The following is a 19734-nucleotide window of genomic DNA, read 5'->3' as shown; positions in this document are numbered from 1 at the left end:
TCACATTCTAGGGACGTCCCTGGCAGTCCAGAGGTTGGGACTCTGGGCTTCCACTGCAGTGGGTGCGGGTTCAATCCCTGGTAGGGGAAGTAAGATCCTGCATGCTGCACTGTGCTGCCAAAAAAAAACAAAAGACATTCTATTAGTTTATATGCCCTTGCGAATTTTAGAAGCTCACAGACTAATAGGAAAGACAAACAAGTAAACAAATTATCACAATACAATTTGATAAGGGTCAAAACTCATGACAGGAACAATAGGAAAGTTGTGTTCAGATGGCAAGAATTTCAGGGAGAGGTGGAAGATGGCCTACTTTAGGGCCAGTTCATTATGAAATTTGACCTTAAATTATAGGTGACAGAAAGTCAATGAAGGGTTTTAACTTTAGGAGTAATAAGGAGAAAGTGTGTGTCTCTCTGTGCTGTGTGTTCACATGTGTAGGGATAGGATTCTTATTGGACCTCAGATGCACAGGGATGAGTTAATCACTTGATAGGTCATGGCATATTATCATTTTTTTTGGTCCTTTTATTTATTCTCTTTTTATCCTCATATTCTTTTTCATTTCCCTTAACTCCTACCATATGTAATCATATTATGTTTAATGATATTTTTTGTTTTATGTGTTCTTACAAAATGTACACGTACTTTTAATTTCTGTAAATGATAGTTTGTCACACAGTTCATCTCTTTAGCGTTTTTTTTTCTTTTTTTGGTTGTCATTTCTTTTTAGTTTTTTTAAAGGGCCCTTTTAAAATTTTTATTTATTTACTTTTGGCTGCATTGGGTCTTCGTTACTGCGCGCCAGCTTTCTCTAGTTGCAGTGAGCGGGGTCTATTCTTTGTTGCGGTGCATGGGCTTCTCATTGCGGTGGCTTCTCTTGTTGCGGAGCAGGGGCTCTAGGTGCACGGGCTTCAATAGCTGTGGCACGCGGGCTCAGCAGTTGTGGCATGCAGGCTCTAGAGCACAGGCTCATTAGTTGTGGTGCACGGGCTTAGTTGCTCCACGGCATGTGGGATCATCCCGGACCAGGGCTTGAACCCATGTCCCCTGCATTGGCAGGCGGATTCTTAACAACTGTGCTGCCAGGGAAGTCCTTTAGCATTTTTTTATGTTTATTTATTTTTGGCTGTGTCGGGTCTTAGTTGAGGCACGTGGGATCTTTCATTGTGGCTCCCAGGCTCTCCACTGAGGCATGCGGGCTTCTCTCTAGTTATGACGTGCAGGCTTAGTTGCCCCTCGGCATGTGGGATCCTAGTTTCCTGACCAGGGATGGAACCGCGTCCCCTGCATTGGAAGGTGGATTCTTAACCACTGGACCACCAGAGAAGTCCCTTTAGCATTTTTTTTTTAACTAAACATTATGGTTTTAAAGTATATCTGTATGGCTCTGTGTATATCTGTTTATTGTAATTGCTATATAAGGGTGTGCATTCATCACATTTTAGTATCCACTCTCCAAATGATGAATGCTCAACTCCTCACTGCCATACCAAAAAAAAAAAAAGCTACAGTGAACATCCTCTTATGTGTCCTGTTATACATCTGTATGAGAATTCTTAATTTGACTAAATCATGCCAGGCTGCCCTCCAAAGCAGCTACACAGGTCTACATTTTCACCAGTAATGCGTGAGGGTAAATTCCCTCACCTTGCTTAAACTTTCTAATATTTGCCAGTTTACTTGGTATAAACAATTTCATTGCCGTTCTTATTTGCATTTCTCTGATTACCAATGACCAGCTTCTACTCATAAACTCATTAGCTTTTCAAGTTTCCTCTTCTGTAAACATCTTTGGCCTATTTTTTTTCTTTTTATTCTTAGCCCATTTTTTCATTGGGGTTGCAGTCTTTTGTAAGAATATTTTAAAATATTCTATATATTAATCCTCAGGTAGGTTTAGACATTACAAATTCTTTTTCCTATTCTTTCCTTTGTTAACATCATTTACAGAAATACTCAGTTTTGATATAATTGCCTTTGTCAATTTTTTTCCTTACAGTTGAGGCTTTTGTTTTAAGAAGTCCTCTCTGACCCAAAATCACAAATATATTCTCCTACGTGTTCTTCTATTAACTTTGTCATTTAGCCTTTCACTTTTAGATCTTTAATCCATCCATAGCCCACTCTTCTATATGGTGTTAGGTGGGAAGTAGGTTTTAATTTTCTCCATATAGTGAGCCAATTTCCCAAAAATTATCTTTTTAATAATCCATTCTTTCTCTCTATTGATTTGGGAGCAAATTTGTTTTTTTGTTTTTGTTTTTTTTCTTGGAAGTTAACTGACTGGCAGTTCTGCAGAGAAGAAAGATTAGAAATAGGGATGCCAGGTAAGATATACTGCTACAATCCAGATAGAAATAAGACCTTGACCAAAGACAGTAGCATGAGGGTTGGGGGAATGGATAGAGAGGAGTATCAGATTTGAGAGATATTTCTGGGTTGGAAATGTGGGATGAAGGAGAGAAAGGAGTCAGAAACAACTTCAGTTTTGAACCCAGCACATTCTGTGGCTAGAGATGCCACTACTGAGGTAAGGACAGGAATGTGAACAGGTTTTGAAGAGAAGAGATGAACACAGTTGCAGAGGTGTTGAGGCTGGGGTGCCTGTAGACATGCTTTGGCTCTCACATTATTTAAAAAATAATGTGTTAATTAAATAACATCATTTAATAACTGGGAGGTTTTATTTTTTAAAAAATCTATATTCAGCTTCCTTCAAAAGATCAGGACCGCCATAACACCAAAACTGCTTCTCTGTTTGGCTTCAGCTGAATGTAGCAGGGGCTCCACAGCTCTCCACAGTCTGCACTGGACCCTCAGTTCCTATAGACATTCGGGATTGGGATCCTGGTATATGCGAAGTGATGAGGTGGCACAAAAGTGTGGATGTTTTCCATAAACAGACAATTTGAATCCAGGGTTCAGCCATTTATTTAACTGCTCTAAACCCGTATCTTCTTATAAAAAAACGGGCAGAGTACCCATCTTACACGGGTTTCTTAAGAGAGTTTAAAGATAGAATGCATATAAAGCTTAATAGTAATTGTTAGCAAATGATAGCTAGAAAAAAATCCAATTAAAAATTGGAAATGCGGGCTTCCTTGGTGGCGCAGTGGTTGAGAATCTGCCTGCCAATGGCAGGGAACACGGGTTCAAGCCCTGGTCTGGGAAGATCCCACATGCCGCAGAGCAACTAGGCCCGTGAGCCACAACTACTGAGCCTGCGCGTCTGGAGCCTGTGCTCCGCAACGGGAGACGCCGCGACAGTGAGAGGCCCGCGCACCGCGTGAAGAGTGGCCCCCGCTTGCCGCAACTAGTGAAAGCCCTTGCACAGAAATGAAGACCCAACACAGCCAAAAATAAATAAATAAATTTAAATTATTAAAAAAAAAAAAAATTGGAAATGCAATTCCAGATCTGAGGAGAGAATCAGAGCTATGAGCCATGGATTGGAAAGGCAGTTGTGTATGGCTCTGTCCTACAATCTACAAATCATGACGTGTTTTGTTTTTTTTTGTTTTTGGCCATGCTGCAGGGGCATGCGGAATCTTAGTTCCCCAACCAGGGATCGAACCTGTGCCCCCTGCAGTGGAAGGACAGAGTCTTAACCACTGGACCGCCAGGGAAGTCCCATGACTTTCTTGATGATTGGAATGTCAGAACCTCTTCTCTATCATAACCCCATCTTCACTTCTTTAAATCCCTAAAAGTTGACACATAGAAAGAATTTCATAAACATTTGTGAAAAGAAGGGAGAGAGGAAGAATAGGTGAAGGATCTGGAAAAAAAAAAAAAAAGGCCTTTTCTTTCATTTGTAAAACAGAAGAAAAATCGAAGTTACCAACTTACCTACGTTTATTCCTGCCAGCCCAGCCCCACCTCCCAGCAAATAAAAATGTTAACTAAGGCGTACAGTTGCATTCTGTACTCCCAGTTCCCAGGAAAAGATTGCAAAAAGACACACAATTAGTCATGTTGGCTGAAAAATATATCTCTAAGCCTCCCTGAGTAAAATACTATTTGGACAGTATTTTAAAATTATTTCTTATATGTAATTAATAATACCAACAGAACTCAAAGAATACAAAGACAGGGCTTCCCTGGTGGCACAGTGGTTGACACTCTGCCTGCTAATGCAGGGGACACGGGTTCGAGCCCTGGTCTGGGAGGATCCCACATGCCGCGGAGCAACTAGGCCCGTGAGCCACAATTACTGAGCCTGCGCGTCTGGAGCCTGTGCTCCGCAACAAGAGAGGCCACGATAATAAGAGGCCCGCGCACCGCGATGAAGAGCGGCCCCCGCTCACCGCAGCTAGAGAAAGCCCTCGCACAGAAACGAAGACCCAACACAGCCACAAATAAATAAATTAAAAAAAAAATGCCACCTCAAAATATGCCACTTTGGCATAAATATGGTTTAGAAAAAAGAAAAGAAAAAATAAATAAATTAAAAAAAAAAAAAAAAAAAGAATACAAAGACATAACAATTAAGATTTAGTGAAGAAAGCTTCAAAGAAAAGATTGTGGGAGTTGTTTTATCTTTTTCTGTTGTGACAAATATATATATTATATATATATTTATATAATATATATATAGTTCTGAATTCTCCACAGCAACATTCAACTCTGTAAACACATTTTGCTCATGCTTCTGCTAAACAACCACAGTTACTTTGAATTCATTTCTTCAGGATACCCTGGTATTTGTTCTTTTTATAGTATGTAAAATTGCACTGTTAGTGTGGTCCTGATTTTACTCTCTGTAGCTAAGGAAAATAACCATGTTAAGTTTGAGAATGTGTTAACTCCCGTGGGGGGGGTGGCGAAAAAAAAACTAGGCTAAATTAAATTATAAAGTTTTAATATGATTTTATTTTGGCTGCGCTGGGTCTTAGTTGCAGCATGTGGGATCTTTGTTGAGGCATGCGAGATCATTTAGTTGCAGCGTGCAGACTTCTTAGGTGCCGCATGTGGACTCTTAGTTGTGGCATGCAGGCAGGATCTAGTTCCCCAACTAGGGATCGAACCCAGGCCCCCTGCATTAGAAGCATGGAGCCTTACCCACTGGACCACCAGGGAAGCCCCTAATATATTTTAGAATGTCATGAATTTTCGAAGCTAGAGTATAAATTATCTGACAACAACTAGGTCATCTTCCACTATAAATAAACATTATTGCCAGCTAATTCCAAAGATTCACCTAACATAAAAACTGTAGGGTAGGTTCTTTTCTTTTTTTTTTTTTTTTTTTCACACACACACTGTATTTTATTTTTACAAGAGATAAATAGACTGACACCAAGCATTGTACATGGATGACCACAACAAAAGCAACAATGATTGCAATTACCAAACATGAAACACACTCATACTATGTCATAATATTGACATTCAGTTAGGGTAGGTTCTTGAATGCAATGATTTGGCTGGAAAACCCAGATTATCCTTGGAAAGAAATGAGCACCAGCAGAGAAAATAAAGGGTGATTGGCTAGTAAAGGAGTGCTATGAAGGGTATCCTATTATCAGATGAAGGAACAGGCATTTAGTGCCAAATCACCTGTTATTATATGCAGATGTATATAAAGTCCAATTGTTTTACATTGTCTCAACCAAAAGATCATTATGGTCATTATTCCCAAGGAGCTAGATTCAAAGACACTTAGAACTGGAATGGGATTATTGAGATCATCCAGTTTAGTTTGCTCATTTTCCAATAAGGAAACTGAAGATCAGAAATCTGACTTGCTCTCAGTAACCAGATCATGTGCTCCTTTTGAACTCCCTTGCTTCAACAGCAACTGCACCAAGCATAAGTTATTCAGTAAATGGTGCTAAATTTGTATTCATGAACAAAGCATGGGAAGGGTCATTTTCATGGTGCTTATATTCTAGCTGTGCTATTGGAAGAAGGTTTGTCAACAGAAAGATTTCTAAAACAGGGAGAAGTAAGAATATGATGTAGAATGTGTCACTGAGAAAAACCTTTAAAAATTTTTTATTGTGGAAATTTAAAAAAATTAATGAAAAGAGAATACAATGTATCCCTAACCACCTTAAACAATTATTGACATTCTGCCATTCTTATTACATATGCATTTCCTCCATTTGTTTTTTCTTTTTGCTTTGTTTTGTTTGGCTAGAATATTTTTAAAGCAAAACTGAGACATTGTATCATTGTACCTATAAATATTTCTATATGTATCTCTAGGAGATGAGGATTTTTAAACAACATAACCACAGTAACATTATCATACCCTTAAACAGGCTAACATCCAGTCCAGGAGAAATTTAGTTCTATGACAGTATTCAAGAATGGATCAAGATCTCAAGTCTTTCAATAAGGCTAAGAATGAATTCAAAAGAAGAGAACTTCAAAACTAAAGATCGCAATCTCATTTTTTCTTGTATTGCTCTGCAAATACAAATCTGGATACTCAGATTCCAGAAGAAGATAAAAATAGTCTATGAATCAAAACCACTAATCATATCCTGTTATTTTTAGTTATGTTTCTTCCTGATATTTTAATTCAAAATCAGTTTAATATATTTAATCACACTTCTTTTTCAGGGAAAAAGTATTTTAGGTTGAAGCAGAAAATTTTGACCAAACGATAAATTTAAAGCTAAATTAGGGTGATTGTCAGAGCCTATATCCATGACCTTGGATGAGGTGCTTACTTACTGACTTGGAAAGTCCCGTGTTAATAGTCTGTTCTATGACTCAACTATCTGCCTCATAGAGATAGTACAAAAACACCCTCAAAAAACTCACACCTGGAAATGTAAAAAATCACACAAAATATATAAATGGTAATTGGGTGATAGGTCACATTACCCTCCATACTAAAAGCAGACACTAATAACAGGAATGTTGAGATAGCTTGTAAAAACATCTGGCTCTGAGTAAACTTAGAGTCAAAGTAAAGTACCAAAGTTTTACTTCTGTTGGAATGTTTAGAAAGACCCCTCCATACACAGTAGATGCTCAATAATATTCGCTGACTGGATTTAATGCTGGAACCAAACTTTTGCAACATAGCAACTATTAAATTCCTGATTATGTAAAATGCAATGGATATGTATTATTCTACATCCTGGAACTGAATAGGAGAAAACGTTTTTTTTATACATGCTTTTGCTCTGCACTCAGCACTTTTTCTGCTGTCCCAAACCTATACGTTCATATTCAGGGTTCATGCTGAATTTGTGTTTGTGTGGATGGAGACATCCAGCATCTCTACTTCACCCCCATCCCCAAATTTCAGGGAAGCCAGAGGACTGTCCACAGGGTGAGTGATAATGGGGGCATTTTCTGGGCATTGATAGAAAGGTACTTACCAACACTTTATTTTTATACTAATTCTTCAGGATAGCCTACTTGGTAAGGATATCAGACCTCTCCAGACAATTCTATTTCATCTTTTCCTGACCTAGAATTCACTAGACCTAAGTAGACTTTATATTATCATGTATGCTTCTAATTACATACCAGCTTATATATAAACACATTCTATCAGTCCACATATTTGTCTACCAGCACACTTTTACTCCCAACAGTAACATGAAAAAAACAATAGCACTTGGCCTGTCTGTGAAGCCTTAGGCTGTATTTTGCAGGACGGATGATATGGACAAATAAATTTGTATTACCTAGAGCCAAAATCAAACCAACAAACAAAAACAACAACAAAAACTGATGTGGCTTGACTAAGTTTTCCTTATTAGCTATGCTCCTCTCCCAATCATCTCTGTGAATAGGAACAGTGCCTTCAGTATATTTGCTTTCTTAGAAGAGTCCATCAGAATCACGTTAAGAATTTTTTAAAAACATGAGTCCCCAGGACCTTGCAGCCCTTTACTACAAATCCCAGAATGTGAGACCCAAGAATTTATGATCTTAACAATTCCTCAGGTGCTTTTTCTGTGGCAGCACCAAGAGTGTGTGAGAATCACTGCCCAGAATACCTAGAACAGCACTCTACATATAGTTATTTTATATAAATGTTTGATAAATGAACGAATGAATAAGTCAAGATTGTGGAAATTAGCAAATCCATGAGTTCTAACCACACCCAAGATCTACTGGTTTATGTACCTTCTAAGTGTCTTGCATCTTGCATAGTCTGACCTAGATAGATACTGACTCAACTCTGATCTGTGTAATCTCACCCCCATTCCACCCTGAGCAGCCAGCAACAATCCCACTTAGCCAAGAAACAGTGATAAGAAAACTGCTTTATTTTTACTCCTTGACTGGTAAGGTAAACAGACTGAAATCATAAACCCTAGCCTCACAGAAATACCTCTTGGCATTCAATGTAACTACTTATTGGTTATCTACTATAGACTTTATATATGCCATGCACAGTAGAAGACACAAAATGATTACAAGGCTTGATACTTGTCCTTGAATATTTTACATTCAAAGTTGATAAGACAAAAGGATGTGTCACATCCTGTGCTGGGAGCTTTTTGATATCATCTTATTCATTCCTCAGAGCAATTCTATGGGGGGAAAAGTATTGTTATCTCTATGTTATAGGTGAATAAATTGAGGCTTAAAGAGGTTAAATACCATCTCAAGGTTATATATTGGCAGAGTTTGTATCTGAATTTCTCTTCTTTCTGACTCCAGAATTCAAGCTATTGCCCCAAAACTACTATGCACCGTGCAATGGAGATTACTATCCATTCAACATCCACTCCAGAAGTATGTAATAAGCATTCACTATACATTAGGTCCTGGCATAGATGCAGATCACACAGGGTCTCTGTCTTCATACAGTTTCTAGTTTAATTGGAAAGGCAGACATTTAACAGTAAACGCAACAAGGATTATAAGGGAGAACTAGAACTAGAACTAGAACTAGAAGGATGTTATACAGGAGCCTGTAACCAGGAACTTATTTTGGTCTAAGGATTCAGGAAGTAGCTGAATCCATGTAAACCCAGGAACTCCACTTCCTAGCTGCATGATTTGGGGAAAATTACAGTTCCTTATTTGCAAAATAATGACAATAACACCAGTTACAGGTTTTGTGAGGGTTAAGAGATACAATGTATACGGGCTTCCCTGGTGGTGCAGTGGTTAAGAATCCGACTGTCAATGCAGGGGACATGGGTTCGAGCCCTGGTCCGGGAAGATCCCATGTGCTGCGGAGCAACTAAGCCTGTGCGCCACAACTACTGAGCCTGTGTTGTAGAGCCTGAGAGCCACAACTACTGAAGCCCACGTGCCTAGAGCCCATGCTCCACAAGAAGAGAAGCCACCGCACTGAGAAGCCCGTGCACCGCAATGAAGAGTAGCTCCCGCTCACCACAGCTAGAGAAAGCCCGCGCGCAGCAACGAAGACCCAATGCAGCCAAAAATAAATAAATAAATAAATATTTTTTAAAAACCAAAAAGAGATACAATGTATGTAAGGCACAGAACCTGACAAAATAACCACTCAATAATCATTAATTAGCAGTTATTTAAAATATTCATTCATATTTAAGAATATACAAAAGCAGGGGTAAAACAGAGAGAAAAGAGCAGTAGAGAGAGAAGGAAAACGCAGGGCAAAGGCCCTAAGGCAAGAGGGGCAAAGCATCACATAATTTGGTTTAAGATCCAGTCCTGCTGGCTAGAAAGTAGAGAGCTCTGCCAGAGAAAGCTGGAAAGGCAGGTGGGGGACCACAGCAAGCCCTCAGGTAAAGATTTTTATCTTTATACAGAGGCAACTGAAGCAATTAAAGGAATTTAAGACAAGGAAGAAACTTATTGAGATTCAAATTTTAAAAGATTACCCCAAGGGAGGGTGGAGAGAATTTCTGTTTCCATTTTCTGATTGCACACACACACACACACACACACACACACACGTGTGTGTGTGTGTGTATATATATATATATATATATATATATATATATATATATAATCTCCAACTAGCTTGCACATGCAGCTTTTGTAATTTAAAAAATAATAAAATCAGTGATGAAAATGTCACCTTGATTGTGGTAATAGTTTCATTTGACTACAAATGACTAAGGAATAATATACATTACGCTGTATTCCATGTGCGATGCCAAGAAAATTCACCAATTTTACCTAGACTACATAATATCCCAGTGTAAATTCATCCAAAGGCTCCTCTTGCCCCTGGGGTAGAATCCAGACTCAGTTTAGAAGGCTCTTTGCAGTCTGGTCTCTGATCACCTCTGCAGTTTTGCTTTTTATTTCTACTTCTCTTTCGCTTTGAGCAACAGAGCTACTAAGATACTTTATTTTTTTTTAAGATTTTTTTTGATGTGGACCATATTTAAAGTCTTCATTGAATCTGTTACAATATTGCTTCTGTTTTATGTTTTGGTTTTTAGGCCACGAGGCGTGTGGGATCTTAGCTCCCTGACCAAGGATCAAACCCACACCCCCTGCACTGGAAGGTGAAGTCTTAACCACTGGACCACCAGGGAAGTCGCCCAAGATACTTTAAAATCCTCAAATATGCCATGTTCCCTTGGGTTTAGGGGTGTCTTTCCACATGATGCTTCCTCTGCCTGCACCATTCTTCACCCTTCTCTATATGCAAGCCAACTGCCTCTCTTTCCCCAAACACTGTCCCACCAAATACTGCAATTACCTCCCCCATCACAGACACACACTCACTCTTAACATACACCCATATATGTAGCTAATTCCTATAAAATGTTAGGATCCATCTTCCCTGACCAGCCCTCTCTGTATATCTGGTTTAGGTGCCCATTCTTTTGGCTCACATGGTACCTTTTAATTCCCTCATCAGAGCATTTATCACCATTAGTTATAATTGCTTGTAATTTTTTTAACCTCGCCCCTTTCTCATCCCACTTGATTATACACTCCCTGAGAGCAGGACTTTAGACTGTCTTATTTGTTGAAGGAAAAAAGAAATAAAAGTTAAGTATAACATATATAAAGTTAAATGTCCCATAGTAAAATTAAAGCAAATAATACAGATTTATGATATACATCATGACATTTACAAATAGCAAATACACAGTTTGAGTAATGTATTAAGAATTCCCATTCCATTTATTTTCTGTGATCCACTTCAAAAACGGTAAATTCTTCCCCTGACATTAGGTCATCTCTGTGACCTAATAAAGTTCTATGCAATACTTATTAGCAAGATTGATGCCAATTCTTTAAAGCAAAATTCCCTCTAGGCTGACTTTTTTTTTGTTTGTTTTTGGGCCAAACCTCACAGCATGCAGAACTTCCCTGACCAAGGATCGAACCTGCGCCCCCTTTAGTGGAAGTGTGGAGTCTTAACCACTGGACCACCAGGGAAGTCCCCTCTAGGCTGATTTAAGGAAACTTTCTTCTAATCCAAGGCAATAATAGTTAGTTATGATTTGTTAACAATGCACTTCATCCTAATAAGCCCTTGAACCCTCAACTAGTACCATGGGCTGGTTGGCCAGCCCAGAAGTCATACTGCTAGAGAACAGGCAACAGGCTGTTGCTCATTGTTTTTTTCTTCCACTGTTCCTGGAAAAAACTTACCTTTTGCAAATTTGGGTGCTGAACAAAAAGTAATAATAAAAATCTTGAGCCCAAATTTTCTGTCATTTTTCGACCTTAGATAAAGGTCAAAATGTTACGCAAATAACTAGAACTTATATTTGCATGGTACCAAGTAAGCATAAATACTTTCTTACTACCTCCTCATTTCATAACATTGATAAAGTTGGATAATTAATGCATTGCTGAATTGTTGATTCAATTTGAATTTTAAGGAGAGTGACTGGGGATTTCACTCTCTAAATCAGTAATCTAGTTACTTTAGTGTTTTTAATTGTATCAGACCAAATTACTGATGATTTATTACTTAATGATTTTAAGCAACTGTATTTCTTGCTTTTGGTGTTAATCTTTTAACAATGGGTAGTATTTGTTCATGCTTATTCTTTCTGTGCTTTTTAAAGAATCACTTTAAATCACCTTCTGTCATTGAGTTGAGGGAGATTTCACCAGCAACGGTCACGCAGCATAATGCTCTACCAGCAAGAAAAGAGCCTGATCTAGTTAACAGCATCAGTCACTGTACCTGAAGGTCACAGAGCAAGTGATGAAGAGATACAGTCCTTGAGTGAAGGGTCAGAGAAAGTATGCAAAGAACCTTCCAGACTGAATCAGCTTTGCTTGAAGTTAGACCTAAGTTCAAAACACCAACTCTAGCACCGATTAGCACTGTGAGCTTAAAGCAAGCCCCTTATCCTTTTTGAGCCCAGTTTTATAATCCGCATTGCAATTTGCCACATAAAATGATATATGTAAAGAACCCAGAACAGTGCTGGTCCCCAGCAAGCATGTGATAATTTGCAGCTATAACAGGTTAGAAGAAGTTAATGCAGCACTAACAGTCAAGTGAGAACCGCAGAACTGATGTGTTCAGTTGCTGCCAGGGGCTCCTAAGGCCTAACTTCTTGGTTTGCTGCAGCCTGGCTAACCCCTCAAGATTAAAAGAACCTTCTCTGGTATCAGAAAAGGCTCCCTTCCTGTTAGTGGTCTCCAGAAAGGGCATCTTCTCAGGCAGATTGTAGAGATCAAAAGGAGATTTTAACGTGGAAGAACTTTAGAACTAAGATCTATGGCTCCACTTCATTGCAGCCAGCATAGGGTGACCAACTATCCCACTTTGCCCTGGACTGAGAAGTTTTTTGGATCATGGGACCTTCCGTACTAACACCACGACAGTCTCATGCAAACTGAGATGATTCATCATCCTAGCATTTTCCAAGGTTGGGCAGGTGGCCTGGTAACATGTAGCCTAATAGGTGGTACTATTTTATAAATCATTATTATGATTAACACTTTCCAATTAAAAATCTCATACAGGTAATAATGTTGAAATGAAGAGTTTCATTTCACTGCAATTTACCCAGGCTGTTAAATACTTTGAGAAGCTTTTTCTCAATTCTCTTTCAATCACTATTCCTCTTTTCTTTTCTTCCTATCAAGACAGTGCCCTATAAAGTTAACAATGGTCCAATCCCTCGAGTATTGTGCTTACTATTAATTCCCATTTGAAGCAATTATCTCACTGATACTCTCAGCAACTCAAAGAAATATTTCTGAAATAACTGTTTAATTAACCCCAGCAGAAATAAGAATGGAGAATACAAAGAGATAAAATCTGAACTGGGTGTGAACTACCGATACTCTGTAACACATGAAATTCTCTTTTCCAATAGAAGCCTGAAAGTTACTCAAAATACCTAATCCCAGTGCTAACAAAGAAATGTACTATCATGAAATAATGCCATTTACAGCAACATGGATGGACCTAGAGATTATCATACTAAGTGAAATAAGTCAGACGGAGAAAGACGAATATCATATGATTTCACTTACATGTGGAACCAAAAAAACTTTAAAAAATGATAAAAATGAACTTATTTACAAAACAGAAACAGACTCACAGACACAGAAAACAAACATGGCTACCAAAGGGGAAGTGGTGGAGGAGGGATAAATTAGGAGCTTGGGATTAACAGATACACACTACTTTATATAAAATAGATAAACAACAAGGTCCTACGTATTGCACAGGGAACTATATTCAATATCTTGTAATGACCTATAATGGAAAAGAATCTGAGAAAGCATATATATATAAACATATATATAATTTTTTTAACATCTTTATTAGAGTATAATTGCTTTACAATGGTGTGTCAGTTTCTGCTCTATAACAAAGTGAATCAGTTATACATGTACATATGTCCCCATATCTCTTCCCCCTTGCATCTCCCTCCCTCCCACCCTCCCTATCCCACCCCTCTAGGTGGTCACAAAGCACCGAGCTGATCTCCCTGTGCTATGCGGCTGCTTCCCACTAGCTATCTATTTTATATTTGGTAGTGTATATATGTCCATGCCACTCTCTCACTTTGTCCCAGCTTACCCTTCCCCCTCCCCGTATCCTCAAGTCCATTCTCTAGTAGGTCTGCATCTTTATTCCCATCTTGCCCCTAGGTTCTTCTGACCATTTTCTTATTTTTTTTTTTTTTTAGATTCCATATATATGTGTTAGCATACGGTATTTGTTTTTCTCTTTCTGACTTACCTCATTCTGTATGACAGTCTCTAGGTCCATCCACCTCACTACAAATAACTCAGTTTCGTTCCTTTTTATGGCTGAGTAATAGTCCATTGTATATATGTGCCACATCTTCTTTATCCATTCATCTGTTGATGGACAATATATATAAATTTTAAAAAAAAGGGAAATGTACTACAACCTTACTTCTCTTAATTACTATGTAGCAATAAATGATTTGAATTGGTGGCTTCATTTTTACATTTTATATACAATTGGTTGGGCAGCAAAAAAATTAAAAGTGACTTATACTTTGAGAAATGCGACAGGCAGCAGCCAAAGTTACAATTTTAGAGGTAATAATTGAGTACTGTATTTATATCCATCAGCAATATATCAATTTTCTATTATCTGCCCTGAAACATTAAGAAATCACCTTTTCTGTATCTTCAATTACCACCTGCCTAGTTTCCTTTGTAATCTTTTCTACTCTGCATTCCCTAGACCCACTCCCTTTCCTATTGGTCTCTGGATCCGTCCCCTTTATCATTACTCACTTCCTGACTTCCAGCCTAAGGCAAAACTGTGAACCAGTAAGTCTCTTTCCTCCAGTTCCTTCCTCTTCCCCTCCTTTCTTCTCCATGATATTCTCTGTTCATTAATGACATTATACCCTCTTGACTTAAATCCACTGCTCCAAGAACTTAGTTTCTCCTCTTAGCTAAGAAAATTCTGGGGAAATTTTGGGTGGACAGTAGACTCCAGTTAATTCAAATTTCTTTGACATATGACTTGTGATAAATGAACACTTTTAGCCAAAAATGTACCTTTTATTCCATTATAAAAAGGGTTTGCTGAGCAAATTAATAATAGTCTGATAAATAATGAAAATCTTTATCCTTTACATATAATATAATATTTTTATATAACATATATAGTAATATATTTAGTATATAACGTCTTACAAGTTGGCAGAAGGTAATTTTTCAAAGCACTGGCAATATGTTTTCTTTATTAGCAAAATTACAATATCTGTTGAGGTTTATAAAATGAGATTACATTTTCATACAATATTTGGGTATTATGGTTTTCATTATATCAGGCTCATACTATTTCACAATTTTACTAATTAAGATTTGCTGGACCATTGGTGAAAGGAAACCAAAATTGTCATGTGCACATAAATATTTAAGAAACACTATTACTAATGAAGCATGATACCTTCATTGGTTCTTTTGTTTTTCACCTCATACCCCATAAATGTTCAGTACCTATGGGTTTATAGAATCAATCCCAATGAGAAGGGTAGAAACAATAAAACCGCTAGCAAATAAGGCTGGGCAATCACAAACAAAGTAGGTCATACTGTTTGGAGAATCAATTAGTTTTCCGTAAGAAACTAGGTTGCCCTATTTCATATATCAATTGGCAATTTGATATTAACCTAAAATTAATGTTTAAAAAGCAGAACTGGAAATTAAATGCAAGTTTTCATTCAAACTGTCATGAAAACATTTTTGTTATGACAAATTTATCTACACTAAAAGGGTGTTAGGAGAGACACAAATAATCCAAAACAAAATAAAATTTTTAAAGAGTATTATTTGGCTTTGGACACTGTACCAATATCTAGAGATCGCAGTCAGATTTTCCCCAAGATATTGGAAATAAGGATAATACGACTGCTTCCTGAAAGCTAAACTTTAAGATTATGTACAATGCATATGAGCAGAAGTAGGCAAAGTCACCTTTAAAACACAAACTGGCCTGACTTGATTGTAACTTGACTTTTAATGAAGAATATTGTTAAGAGGTTTGGGTAGCCATGGAAACAGAGAAAAGCGCATACAGGATCGCTTTAGGGTTAGTGCCCATGCAAATGCTGTCAGGAGAGAAGGAGCCCAAATCAACAGTGCAGCAGGATGCCCCTACTATATTGGAGATCAATGTACAAAGTTGCAACCGTTGGAAACTGAGTATTTCTATCTCTGGGACAAAACAGTCCTGTCATGGAGTTAGATGAATCAAGAAGAGTCCGTACACACAACTCCTCTTGTTCTGAATCTGTGCTCATCAGGCAACCTTCTGTTAATGCTTTTGGTTTCCTGAGTAGGTTTGTCTACATAGAAAATGCACTGGCTTTGCAATCTTGAGTATTCAGGTATATAAATTACAGCTCTTGGAAATTAATAACTATTCTGGTTGTATATACCAGTCTTGTGACCTCAGTTAAGGTAAGTTCATCTGATGGCCGGAGCTGTTCTACATTGCTAACGAAAGATATTTCTGTTCTAAAATACTCTAGACAACATCCTAGAGTATTTTGGAAAATTCACCAAAGTTATGCTTCCCTGTCTGCCTGGGGACAGTCAGCAGGCCTTTTGCTGGCAATGACCCTATATCAGCCAAGCTTTTCCATTTCAAAAGATCATTGATTATCAATGGGGTGGGGGTTGAGTGCCTGTGATTTACTTCCCTTTATTATTTTATTTATTCCAACATTGCTACAGTGACAATTTCATGACCACAATGGTATAGAAGACAGCTCATACCAGGAGAAGTGGTAGGTAACCTTTGGATATAAAATATACCATAAACAATTTATAAAGTGGACACAAGTTACCATCTACTACACATCCACCATATGTTTAAACACAGTATTATCATTACAGTCCCTCACTTACAGATATCCTTGCCTCCCTATGTTACACTTGCCCGGTAAAACTCAGCATGGGTGAATCTTTCTATATTTTCTGTAGCTGTACCAAAGAGCTAACATTGCTGGAGAAATCATATGAATAAACTGAATGGCATATTTTAGATCCATAATCACAACTTCAAAAAATGCTCTCAGCAGATCATGCGAATCCTACTCTGTTCCTCACACTAGGCTTACTTTTTCACTCTCTGAGATAAATTTTGAATCTCCTCCTCAAACTCCTACATACCAAGCCCTCTCATCAGATTACTTTGCTCCCTACTTCGCTGAGAAAATAGAAGCCATCAATGGGACTTCCCTTATGTTCCCACCATCAAATCATCAATTGTCCCTAGAGCTGCAACTATCTTCTCCTCCATCAGTGCTCTGGACCCACCTCTTCACACCTTCTCATGGATTTCTCTCTTTTAGTTTCCCTCTCTCTACTACATAATTGCCACCTCTTGCCTCTTCTGGATTATTCCTATTATCATACAAACATTATCTATTGTCTCCAATGTTTTAAAATGTCTCTCTTTACTCCACCTCTCTCCAGCCACTACTTTCTTTCTCTGTCACGACAGAGTTCAAGTTCTGGAAAGAATGGTTTATCTATAGTCTCCACTGTCTCAACATCTATCTCATTTTTAGCTCACTACCATATGGCTTTCTGACCTCACTGCTCCACCAAAAATTCTTGTAAAAGATACCAGTAACCTCCATGTTGCCAAATACAATGGACACTTCTGGCTCCTTCTTCATAAGACTTGACCTCTCAGCAGCATTTAACATAGTCGATTGCTCACACTTTCTTACAATACTCTCCTCTCTTGGCTTCTGTGACAACATCCTCTTGGGTTTTCCAGTTCTCTGGCATCTGTTCAGTGTTCTTTGCTTAATCCTCCACCTCCACCTAACCTCCAAATGTTGTTGTTCTTTAGGTCTGGCCCTTTATTCTTGTTTCTCTAATCTCTCTCTCTGAGTTATCTTATCTCTTCCCACTGCTTGAAACACGTGAAATACATAAAAAACATGTCTGTGAAGCCCAAATCTCTGTCTCCAACCCCAACCTCCCCTCTGAGCCCAAGACATCCATGTCAACTGCATACTTTATCTACAGTTGGACACTATGTGAACATCTCAAATTTAACATGCCTAAAATCTAATTGTTCTCAATTTTTTCTTTTTAATATTTAATTTTTATTGCTCCACCAACCAAACTGTTTTTCTTCCCTCTCCCATCCCCATGGTCTCTATAAATGTCACTGTCATCCACCCAATTGTTCAAGCCATAAACCTATGTCATTGTTGTTTTTGTTTTTTTTTTTAATTTTTGGCCGCATTGTGCAGCATGCAGGATCTTAGTTCCCTGACCAGGGATTGAACCTTTGCCCCCTGCAGTGGAAGTGCAGAGTCTTAACCACTGGACTGCCAGGGAAGTCCCTAAATCTATGTCATCACTGATTCTTCTCTCTTCTTCACACCTTCCCTTCACTTAGAAGTGATCATCTCCCACAAGCAAGTATATTCTAGCTCTAAAAATATATACCAAACCTGTCTACTTCTCTCCATCCCACAGCCTCTATCCTACTCCAAGCTACTATCATTCTTCACTACTGTGATTACTTCATTACTGCCTAGTGGGGCTCCTTGCTTCTATTCTCACCTCCCTTTAATCCATTCTTCACACTCTTCACTCAGCAGTAACGGTGAGCTCCTTAAAATGGAAAATCAGACCATGTGACTTCCCTTCTTAAAATCTTCCAATGACTTTTCACTGTACCTGGAAGACATTCTGAACTCCTTACCCTGGCCTCCAAGGCCCCTCTGAGCCTAGCCCTTGTCCCTCCTTTTAGTTTCATCTTGTGCCACTCTCTCTCAACTAAGCTCCAGACATACTCCTCCTAGTTCCTAGAACATTCCAAGCTCTTTCCCAAATCAGGGCACTTGTAATTGCAGTTCATTTGGTCCAGAGCACTTTCCCACCTACTCTATGCATTGCTGAGTAGGTCCCTACTGTTATCATTTAGGTCCCAGTTTAAATGGCACCTTCTCAGAAAGGTGCTCACTGACCACATAAAGTAAATCTGGAGTGCCTGTCTTGCTGGTTATTCTTTTCTTCCTTCCTGTTTCCCTTCCTTCCTTCCCTCCGTCCTTCCTTCCTTCCTTTCTTTTCTCTCCCTTTTTTTTTTCCAGTTATTCTTTACCTTAATATCCTGTTTGTTTCCTTCACTGCACATATGCAAATCTACTATGTGATCTGCATCACTACACTGTTTCATTAGGACCAAGATCTTAACTTTTCTCTACTTTTGTATCCCAGTACCTAGCACATATAGTAGGTGCTCAATAAATATTTGGTGAGTCAATAACACAAACTTGAGAAGTAGGTGTTATCTCCATTTTACAAAATGAGAAAACTGAATTTAAGAGATGTTAAGTAACTTATCCATACTACATAGTAATTAATTAGCAGAACTGTTATTCATACCTGTTTGAGTCTTATTTTAAAGCCTAAAAAATATGTAATCCTTTTTGTATCTTTTTTTTTTTGCCTTTTTGTATCTTAAACACAATGCTATATATATTTACATAAGCATGCACACTATATACACACATGTATGCACTATATATGTATACACACATTTATCATTTGTTTCTCATAACAATTTTATCACTCACAAAAATTTTTCATTACACATTAAAACTTTTTCTGATTGTAAAATCTGGAAATTACAGAAAGCCATGCATAAAATATTTTTAAAAATCTGATGGCTCTAAGAAAACTATTGTTAAAGTGTTTACCATTAGAAACATTTCAGAGTACATTTTAAAGTCTTTTTTTCTATTACTATGCATATATGTGTGTTTTTATAGCATATTTATGGCATAAGCGTATCATGGCTTAAGCATTTCCCTTGTCCTTAAACATTATTCTGAATTTAATGGCTTCCAAATATTCCAT

The 19734-nt window shown here is 38.0% G+C and overlaps 1 long non-coding RNA gene across 1 annotated transcript in view; it reads right to left on the bottom strand.

Annotated features, from left to right (window-relative positions):
- Positions 1-19711, bottom strand: part of LOC309636332 — a 179226-nt gene extending 159515 nt beyond the window's left edge. Inside the window, exon 1 of the long non-coding RNA XR_014249409.1 lies at positions 14099-19711. This is a non-coding gene — a long non-coding RNA (uncharacterized lncRNA). The remainder of the gene's footprint in view (positions 1-14098) is intronic.
- Positions 19712-19734: the final 23 nt, after the last annotated feature.

This window comes from Balaenoptera borealis (genome assembly GCF_965194805.1).
Source record: "Balaenoptera borealis genome assembly, chromosome: 1".
Classification (NCBI taxonomy): Eukaryota; Metazoa; Chordata; class Mammalia; order Artiodactyla; family Balaenopteridae; genus Balaenoptera; species Balaenoptera borealis.
This window is presented reverse-complemented; position numbering and strand designations above follow the sequence as displayed.